Here is an 11,975-nt window from a genome sequence, read left to right on the forward strand (position 1 = left end):
TGTTGGTTTATGTATGGCTCGATTTGTGGATCAGTCGAACTCATATCAAATAAACCTCTTTGAGACATCTTCACCACGACTTGCCAGTCTGGTTGTAACGGGTCTGCAACGTACCAAACTTGCTCTGCTTGGGACGCCAAGATGAAAGGTTCATTGGTAATTCGATCATCTCGGTACAACAAATGATTGAAGTTTACCAACGTGAAATTGAAGACATCTTCTTTTTTTCCGTGAATATTGTCAATCCAATCACACTTAAACAACACATGTTTCTTCTCATTGGAATATCGAAGCTCAACAATATCTGTCAATTGTCCATAATAGTACACAGACCCCACACGAGGCTTCTTGTCTTTTCGACTAGCATAACTTATGGTATCTGCCTTCAAAGCTACACCACAATTTTGTGTGGCTCGACGATCATCCATGGCCTTTACTCGATACCGAAACCCATTCAGTATATACCCGTTGAACCTCCTTGCCAGGTTATGACGACCATTTGCCAATAGAATAATCTCTTCAGAAAATATGACATCAGTAGTCCTTCGCAAAGTTTGGACCTATTTAACACGAAAATGTAAAATTTAAATGTAGTTCGACTTAAGTAACTAGAATCTATAGAGTTAAATACATACATGTTCCTTGAACCAAATGTGAAAAGTTTCAAAATGTTCACGCCGAAGCTGATGATCGTTGACACGAGGCATTTTGAGCTGAAGTACTTCAAGGTGTTTGCTGTGTAGATTGAGATTTTAGCAATACAAAAAATTTTGTTGAAAATTCAATAAAACATAATAACATATTGAGTGAGTGACTTAACCTACTTTATGAATGGTTGAACCACGCTTGTATTGAATAAGATGTACCGATGAGCTTGTACCCAAGAAGTATTATCAAGATAAAAGCTTGTGTTTTCACCAATAGCATGACCCAAATTATCAGCACCACTATAGTTTCTCACGGGTCGACTAGATTTGGTTTCCACATCATTAAGATATTGTGCACAAAAATTCATGCATTCTTCCATAAGATATCCTTTAGCAATTGATCCTTCAGGATGAGCTCTATTACGCACGTATTGCTTCAAAGTAAGAAGATACCTCTCAATTGGATACATCCATCGAAACTGAATCGCTCCACCCAATAAGGCTTCATCAGCTAGATGTATAGGCAAGTGCTCCATTATATCAAAAAAACTCGGAGGAAATATTTTCTCTAGATGACAAAGTGTTAGAGCGATACGATCTTGAATATATTGCAAATCCGTCGCACGATTCACTTTCGAACACAATTGTCTAAAGAAATTGCTCAATTCAATCAAGGGTTCAATTACATTCTTTGGTAACGATCTTCGAATAGCCAATGGAATAAGTTGTTGCATCAGAATATGACTATCGTGGCTCTTAAGACCCCCAATACTTCTATCATGTGAGCGCACACGACGTGATATATTGGATGAATACCCGTCGGGAACTCTTACTTCCTTCAACACTTTCAAGAACAAATCTTTTTCATCCTTGGTCATCGTGAATTGTGCTGGTGGTAAATAGGCTTTATTCGACCCTCTTAACTGCAAATGTAGGGGTTTTCTAATATTCATATCTTGTAAATCACGCCGAGCATTAACACCATCCTTCGATTTTCCTGCAACCCCTAATATTGTCCACAACACATTATCACAAACATTCTTCTCTATATGCATCACATCGAGGTTGTGTCTTATTAGATTGTGCTCCCAATATGACAATTCATAAAAGATACTCTTTTTCTTCCAACTATGGGTGCGATGTCCAACTTTCTCCTTCTCTACCTGTCTCCTATGCCTCTCCTTAAGGTCATCCCTCTTGTATTGGGTTAAAATACCCTCAGATTCTAATTGTAGCAACATCTCAGTTCCAGACAACAATTTTGGTTTGAGTCTGACTTCCCGACTACCATCAAATGATACTTTATCCTTCCGGAATTTATGGCCAGTAGGTAAAAATCTGCGATGACCCAAGTATGATTGTTTCCTACTATGCTTCAACCAACACGATGTAGTTTCCGTATTACAACAAGGACATGCATATTCGCCTTTAGTGCTCCATCCTGACAAGTTTGCGTATGCAGGAAAATCACTAATTGTCCACAGTAAAGCTGCATGCATTTGAAACATTTGATTTGTTGATGCATCAAATGTTGACACACCCTCATTCCATTGTTCGTTCAACTCCTCAATCAATGGTTGCATATACACATCAATCTTGTCACCAGGTCCTTTCGGGCCGTCAATAAGCACGGATAAAATTAGAAATGGTTGCTTCATGCACATCCATGGCGGCAAGTTGTATGGAATGAGCACAACAGGCCAAGTGCTATGAACTATATTCATCGTCCTGAATGGGTTAAAACCATCAGATGCTAAGCCAAGCCTTACACTTCGGCAATCATTACTAAAGTCAATATTCCGACGGTCAAAATCTTTCCATGCAAGGGAGTCAGCAGGATGCCTGAAGACACCATCATCAGTTCGTTCCTCTGCATGCCATCTCATGAACTTGGCCGTCTTGGATGACATAAACAACCTCTGCAACCTTGGCTTTAAAGGAAAATACCTCATCTGTTTTGCAGCTATTTGTTTGCCACCTTTGTTAGGACCATTTGAACCACCATCACCATTTGATTTCCATCTAGAACTGTTGCATATGACACATTTATCAAGATTGGCGTCCTCGTTTCGAAACAACATGCAACTGTTGGGACATGCATCCCACGTCTCATACGTAAAGCCCAAATCTGTTGTGACCTTTTGAGCTTTATAATATGAGTCCGAGAGTTTTACACCCAACGGGAACGCCTCATTCAATAACTCAAGCAACATGTCAACAGACTTGTCTGTCCACTGATTAAGCACCTTCAAATGTAGAAGTCGAACAATGAATGACAAAGATGTGAACTTCTGACAACCCGGATACAATTCACTTTGTGCATCTTGAAGAAGTTTGAAATACTTTGCAGTCTCTGCATTTGGACCGAGCTGGGGTTCAGATGCATGGGGATCAGGCCCCTGTGGGTCATCACCCTCAACACTTGTACCGGCATGTGGATTTCCCATAGTCCCTTGTATCATTCCAATCATATCATCCCCAATGTCTAAATTAGCTAATGTTTCATTCTCTCGATTTCCATGTACAGATACGTAAGATTCCCCATGATTAATCCAATGTTTGTATTTTTTAAAAAAACCATTCAAAATCAAATGCTCCCGTACACCCTCTCGTACAAAATAGTATCGATTCTCACACTTCCTACACGGACAACTGATCATCGAACCTTCAACCCTATTGGTGTAGGCAAACACAAGGAATTCATCAATCCCATTAATGTATTCGCTCGACATCCTATTTGGCAAATCAATCCCACTCTTATCCATCATCTGTACACATCCACAAAAATATCTCATCAAAGTAACTCTAAATATAATACCTACGTATTACACCCTCATCTATCAAAACAAATAGTACACTTCCATTCCATAGAAATGAATATAGCTATCCATTCCAAAGCTCCAAAAGAAAAGTAAATTGAGTAAAAGGATAACGAGGAAAGGGGACTTTACTGAAGAGAGTGGGAAAGGAATGAGAATAAAGCAAGAGAATCCTTTCAAAAGAGGCAAAACAAGACACAAAAATAATAAAATAAAGAGTAAGCATTGGATGTGCATGCATGAGAGAGAGGGACTTAATAAATAAAAAAAAGAATCCACCTGAATGACCTCAACTGTGCAGTCATGAATAAAGGTGAGGCAGAAACCTCCCCACAAAAAAACACAAAATAAGCTATACTTAGCACAAAAATACAATTAAATTTATAAAATAATTTTAAGAACATAAACATGTATTAAATTTTGTTTTGTTTTTGTTTTTGTTTTTGTTTGTATTTATTTATTATTATTTTTAATCAATTAAATAGTAGATGAACTGGAGCCTAAATGTATCATTAAGAAAAGTCGACGTAATTACTTAAAAAATGCAGAATTAATTATATATATATTTTCAAATCTTAGATAAGATTACTAATACTTAAATCATTGGTTGAACTCAAATGTAATAATTCTTAAATTATGGAGTTCTGAAGATTAGAACATATATTCTAAAAGCCTGGTCAATTGTTTCTAGATCTCCTACCTCATCATTGACCACCTCCCCTATTCAAGTAAAACCTTTTGTTTTAGAGGCTGCACTTGTTAATTGCTAATCTAGTTCAACAATCAAATTCAAATGTCCACTTTGGAATTTTTCTTATTTGATTGTGATTGTGATGGTGCATTATTTTATTTATCTATTTGTTCAAAACTTAATTATGGACATATATCATGTATGTCATATTACATGTTTAACATAAATGTGTATATTATAATCATATAAAAATTTAAAAGAATGATATAACATTATAATTGACGCCTAATATCTCTTTGTAATAATAAATCATTACATCAAGAGATTTATTATGTCAATTATTAAATGATAATGTTACATATTGTGATATAATAATACTGTACATTTTTTATTGTGTTGTTTATTTCTTTCTCATTATGAAACTCTCTCATAAGTTAATTTGTTGGCTTATATATGTTAATTATTGGGTAAACTACACCATTAATCCTCTTAGTTTGAACAATTTGAATCTCATAAATGTTGTTCGTTTGTTATGCGTGGTTAACATTTTGGATGGAAAAAAATTAAGTGCAAAATTAGAGGAATTAAGGTAGAATTCAAAAGCAATTATAGAAACCGACTGTAATTTATTTTTATGGCAGTGATCCTTGTAGTTTTTATTTATTTATTTATTTATTTATTTATTTTTAGTTCCTTTAGTTTCACACGTGATCTTTTTTTTTGTTTCAAAATTCTAACAATAAAGTAACATAATGACCACATTGCAATAAAATTGATAGAGTATGTTTAAATTATTCAAATTCAAATTATTCAAATTCAAATTGTGTGGAACCCCCCCCCAAAAAAAAAAAAAACCAACAATTGTTTGTCAATGAATGAATATGACTCTCAATGATCATGGAGAAAACAGTTGATTCAATGATATATATAATTGTCTCTAACGATAATAGAAAAGGTCAAAGATTTAAAATTTGACTCGATAAAACAACTACAATTCTTTTGTTATAATTTAACTTATTAATCTCCTAACATCTTATCGTATAATCAAAAAAAATTGACACCGGAATAGTTTGTTTGTAATGTGTCCACAATTATTACAAGCACAAAATTACATAAAATCTTTTCACATTAAATGAGTTCGAAAATCATATAACCAAACACAGATCTTCTTATACATATTATATTAAACAACTTGTTTACAACCACACACATCTTCTTATACATGCACATATTATATTAAACAACTTGCTTACAATCAAACACTCTTATTTTCCACCCCTCATCTAAAAATGATGTGTATATTTTGATTTGATTAATTTTTTTAAAAATAACATTTTCACCCATCAAATTAGACTTGACGGTTACTAATTTGGACAACAACATTCAATTGGACTACATTATAAATAAAATTAACCCAACAACAAAAAATACAAAAACTTGAGGGCAATTCATGAGGACTGAGAAGTGGGCGTAGGGTTGGTAGACCTAGTGGTGGAGGAAAATGCTCTTGTTGGGTGGTCCCAAACCCCCCCTATGCATGTTCTGGTTCTATCTATGCATCATGCACTCTGTTCTTTATTTTGGGGTATGTATTTGTGGGGTATGACCTTTTGTTGGGTCACCCTCTGTCCCTCTCTTGATCACCACAAAAAGAAAGTGCCATGGCAACCCCCTATACCAGCCCCTCTATGCATTTTCAGCAGCTATTAAATAGCCATCGAACCCATTTGTACCTTTGGCTTGGCTTATTTTGTGCGTCTGGGCCACGGCTATGCGGTTGCTGAGAATTTGATTCAAAAGAAGCAACATTGAGTTGAAACTTCAACAAGGTCTTGCTAACTTGAATCAATTTTTATTTAGTGACAACTAGAGATCAATGTGATGCCAAAGAAGCACCAAGAGATATGTTGCCAAAGAAGTGACAATAGATATGTTTACGACTACAAAACTGGGCTGGGATTGTCTAAACTTATTTCTTTTAAGAGTGATCTTAGAATAATTTTTTAAATGAATTGAGATTTAATTCTACCAAATTGAAGGTACAATAACCATTTCGCCTTCTAACTTTCAAAGCCCTAACCGTATTACTTTACAATCACTATAGAGAATCCTAACTCAAACCAGACTCCAAATGTTTTTGCTCTATCTTGCTCCAAAATATTTTATACAAAAAACTTTAATAAAAGTCATTAGGTAAACAAGCAAAATCTTTAACACATATCGAAGTCTGTTAATTTTGTACAATTACCTAGACAAGCTATATAACTTATATGTACTATAAAAATTATTATTATCATTAAAGAAAAGAACCTTAAAAAAAAACACACACACCATATAAACTTCAACTAGACAAGCCAAATTTGATTGCAGATTCCAAAAGCCATAACTAGTTAGGTACATGCATCAACATTAAATAGGACAACAAACCAACTGAACTCTATATATATAATTATTCATATGGTAAATATTCTTAATGATTGAAAAAAAAAAAAAAAAAGAAGAAGAAGAAGAAGAAAAGATATGAAACAGGTAATACATACATACATATATATATGCAACAGGTAATACATACATACATATATATATATATACAGAGAGAGAGAGAGAGAGAGAGAGAGAGAGAGAGAGAGAGAGAGAGAGAGAGCATACCTGAGTAGCTGTCGTCGTCGAAGCACCGCCGCTAGCCCTTCGTCGTTCGTCGTCGCCGCACCACCGCTAGCCCTTCGCCGTTCGTCGCTGGTCGCCCGTCGCTGGTTTGGGGATTTTGGGGGAAAATTGAGCGGCAAGATGAGAGGGATTTCTATTGGACACCGCTAGGGATTTTAGGGATTTTGTGCTTCAAATCAATTTTAGGGATTTTGCGATGGAACCGAGCGGCAAGATGAGAGGGAAGAGGGGGGAAAATTGTTTTTTACTTTTTGCGACGGTAAGGTTTACACCGTCACAAATGATACAAAACGATTAACAAAACGACGCCGTTTTAATAATCCTTTTTTTGCGACGGAAATTTGCCGTCGCAAATGGTCGAGTATTTGCGACAGCAAACTTTTGCCGTCTCAAATATTTTTTTTTTCCCGACGGTTCAACACTTGCCGTCGCTAATAGTTCCTCATTTTAATACTCGCCCGTGCAGTTTATTACCGACGGTTAAACGCCGTCGCTAAAACTATTTTTTGCGACGGTTTATTTTGCCGTCGCAAAAGACCATTTTTTGCGACGGGGATGGCGCCGTCACTAGTACTTCCGTCTTTTTTGCCCTCTTTTCTTGTAGTGATAGGAAGAGCAAATCAGCAGAGATGTGGCGGAGCTTGGCGTGTTCGCCGGAGGGAGCGGCGAAAGAGGATTGGACACCGACGACGTTGGCGAGGTCGATATAGGAGTTCCAGAGGCAGTAGCTGAGCTTCTAGATCTGAAGCTTGAAGGAATTAGAGAAGGGAGAGAGGGAGAAGAGAGACAGAGAAGGTGGGGTAAGAGTGGGTGGAGAAGGTGGGAAAATTTAGTTGATGGTATAATAGTCTGATAAAATATTTAAATAATAAATTTTGTCCTTTATGCAAGACTTTATAATTATGAGAGGTTTAGAAAGTATAATTTTTTTTCTTAGTCATTTTAACAATGAAAAAAATATAAAAGGGATTTATAGCCAAATTTCCCTATTATTAGCCCACCTCTTATTTTTTATAATAGAATTTCCCCCATTATGTGTGGTTTTTGAAGTTTTGCCTCATAATTGTTTCCAAAAAAATGGGGAAATATAAAAAAAAATAAAAAAGGATATTTACACACAAGTCCTAATTTATTAAGTCCTAACTAATATATTTTGAACTTTCAAGTCCCATTAAATTTTTAATAGTCAAAATTGCTCTTCAAATAATGATTGTTCATCATCTATGATTATCTATAAAGGGAACATGATGATTTAACATTTATTTTTCAAAACTTTAAAATATCAACTTTCAAATTGATCAAAACTAAAAAAAAAATTATGTGCAATAATAATAATAATAATAATGTTTTTTTTAAAAAAATAAAAAAATGATTTTTTTTACGCACAGTTGAAAATTTGTATCTATAAAGGAGCATGATGATGGAACATTGATGTGTAAAATTGAAAAAAAAAATTAAAAATGAAAAAATTGATAATATTCTCAGTTTTAAAATTTAAAAAAAACTGTTAATATTCTTGATTTGATTAGATAGTTGAATCAAACTAATAAGTAGAAGGGTGAAATTGATAATGTTCTTAGTTTTAAAAATTAAAAAAAATTGATAATATTCTCAATTTTACTAAATAGGGGATCAAAAAATCTTAAATGGGACTTGAGTTGTCGTAACATTTGTAAATAGGATTTTTATTAATCAACTCAAAAAAATGTATGAATGATAGTATCAAGGATGGTGGTAAGAGAAGGGGTTGTTTGCTGGTAAGAGAAGAGATTGGGGCGCAAGGTTGGGGTATAGAGTGGTTTGCCATTAAGAAATAAGGGCTAAGTATGGGGTTATCGGTGGGAAAGGAAAGTTTCGTCGAAAGTGGAGGCCTTAACATCACTAGAGGCTGATGGTGGTGGTAGGGTTTGAGTTTGTGTTTGAAAAAGATGATGATAGATTTGGTGTTGCTGCGAGTGTAAGGAGGGGGAAAAAAAAATCAAAATTTCAATTTTTTTTTTTTTTTTTTGTAAGAGGTGTAATAAGAAAAATGATGTAAGTAGACCCTTTTGTACTGTAAATACAATTATCCAAAAACTAATTTTCAGAGAAATGAAAATTTGGACAAAAATACCTCCATTCCCAATCTTTTATTTACTTTTTATATTTGTTTCCTCTTTTCCATTCTTACGTCAAACTTAAACCAGACAAAACAAATCCCTTATTGCTTTCTTTTATTGTCTGAGAGCATTGAGAGTTTATAGTTTTCGAAGAGACTGATGTGGGTTCACATTAGAAATAGTGGACGGAGGGAGGCTGCAGTGGAGTTGACAAGGGCTGGATGGGTTTAGTTGCAGCAGCATTACGATTGAGTGGGTCGAGCATCATTGTATATTGCAAACTACAATATATGGGTTACAAAAAAATTAGGCTTAAGATGCCTGTCTATAGACTGTCGTGGTCCGCCTGATAAACAAATCATGTTTGATTAAGGGATTTTGGGAGGAATTTGGAAAGGAAAAAGGGAAAAAGTATGTGAAATTAGATGAAATATAAATATATTTTATTCACATTTTACCTAATTTTTTTCTTTTCTCTTCCAAATTCCTTTTCAAATCTCTCAACCAAACACAACGTTAGTAATTTTCAAACATGATTTCACTATGTTGAAATGGTCAAATGCAGTATCTTCTCACTATATAACTCAATTGAACTGGTTCCATACAACTGATACAACTTGAAAGCTAACAAAATCAACAAATTAAACACCACTTATTTGACCCCAGATCAGGTAAAAAAACATGTAAATGCAGCAAATGGCATTTTCAAACATAGTGAACATACAAAATGGCTTTTCCATCATTATTGAGGAGGAAAATCTGGAAACTATATCAAGGCATAGCATATGTAGGAGCTGGCAAGAACGGAAACGGCGCAATAGAAGCGTATGCTACCGGCGGCTGTGCTTGAGCACGTACACCTGAACGTTTTGCCTTTTTTTCACGGTTGGCAATTTCAATCTCTTGTACCAGAGTTTCTGAGGAAGACAATTGTTCCGTAATGCCCTCTGAATTTTCTTCCCCAAGTAACTGCTGGTTATCAGGAAGCCGATGTAACAACATCGCAGACATGAATACGAGAAGATACAGAAGGCTAGCATGGAACATTCTTCTAGCGTTCTTTGTTGTCCGGTTTAGGTAAAATGAGAATTCTGTTCCACTGATTGCAAAAGCAAGGAGTGTTGATTCAAGATAAAACCATCCAGAAGTTATCCCCCCTGGAGACAGACTTTCATGTTTAAATTGTGCGATGCAATGAATTATTTATAGTAATCACAAGGTTATCATAAATACAAATCATTCGAACTATGCCATTGCTGCCTATTGGGCTATCAATAAGGAAAAAGGGAAAATGAAAAGAGAACATTGGGGTTGGGGGGCGGGCAGATCAACATGAAGTTTACAAACATATGCATTAGGCAGCTGATGTTGTTGAAAAGGGTCATTTTATGGCCTCAAACAACTTAATCAGAACTCATGGATTGATATATCTAACAACCCGACCAACAACTAAAGTTTTACAGAGATGAATCTACAAGTTCAAGAGCAACTTAGGTCTTGCAAGTAGAATCACTAAACCTCAAACAAATATGAAATAGTATCATGCGAACTTTGTCATCACCAACCACTGCAGTTGGGTCACAATTTTGATTTGATGTGCTCCCACAATGAGCTAGGTTAGCCCTTTTTTTTTTTTTTTCAGGCAGAGTAAATATTGGATGTAACGGTGATACCACGTGACAGTATCACCATCTGATGAGCATTGTTGATTTGCAGTAGAGACCACAACATTGTTGGGTTAGTGGGAGACCAGGGTTGACCACTTAATTACATTTGCAGTTTTTTATTGACCGGTGACACCATATAGGATGATATCATTGTTACACACAATATTTTTTCGGGATTGGGGTGGAATAAGGAAGCATAAGAATAGCTCGTGAAGTAAAAACACAAAGTAGTATACAAGATACTATAGAGTAGTTGTACTGGAGACATAATGAACAAACAAAGAAATATCTGATATTTTTTCCTCTTTTTTTAGTAGAAAGAGAGTAAAAGAATATATCAAAAGAAATTGAAAGAGATGATATTTTGACCCCTTTCAGTTAAAAATCCTGTTTCTGTATTTTGGAGTGTTTGGCATTTATTTATTTGAACAATTTGCATAAGGTCTATCAATAAAAAAACTCCTCTCAAAACAATCATGAAATTAACAAAGTTAGATGATGTCTCAAAAAATTCCATTTCACTTTAATGCTTCCCACCGCGAAGTATTAATCGAATATTTGAAAATTTGCCAAATAATTTCTTTATCCTTTATTTTTCTTTTTTTTAAACTAAATTTATATTGTCATGTCTTGGTTTAGTTATGCATATAATATTTGTAGGTCTTGTTTGGGAATATTTGTTTTAGTAATTTTTTAGTTTTTTATTAAAATATAAGATGAAAAAAATGAATATGTATGGAATAAATTTTTTTTTTTTGATTTTTTATAAAAATATATGTAAAAAATAAAGTTAATGGAAAAGAATATTTGACTTTTTTTTTTTATTTGTTAGCTTTTTAACTCTAGTGATTTTTTAACTTGGGAAACACTATGATACCATATGCACTTTATAACTAAAAGAAATGATATGACTAAAAAAAAAAATTATAATTAAACACAACATGAGAAATAATTAAAGAATTTATGAGTCATAATTAAAATAATGACATAATTAAAAAAATTAATCATAACTATAAAATAAAATAAAACTAAAAGTACGTATGATGCAATCTTTTTAAAAGAGTATTTATTACAACAATCTTGCTGGGTAGCTCGAAAATGGACTGCTCCAATAGTTCGAATGTGCCAAAATGACGTTATTTTGACACTTTTCTTTCTTTCTTTTTTTCCCTTTCTTTTTCCTTCCCTCTTTCTTTTCTCTCTGAAACTGGTTTGAGAACAAACGAGAAAAAGAGATAAAGAAGAGAGAAGAAGAAAAAAGAGAGGGGGAATAGAGGAGAGAAAGAGAGGACGCCGAGAGAAAGAGAGAAGAAAGAGAAACAGAGGAGGAAGAGGAAGAGGAAGAGGAAGAGGGGACATCGTCGGAAGCCGTCGGAGTGGGTTTG

Source organism: Camellia sinensis, chromosome 2 (genome assembly GCF_055761805.1).
Source record: "Camellia sinensis isolate YWXY chromosome 2, ASM5576180v1, whole genome shotgun sequence".
Classification (NCBI taxonomy): Eukaryota; Viridiplantae; Streptophyta; class Magnoliopsida; order Ericales; family Theaceae; genus Camellia; species Camellia sinensis.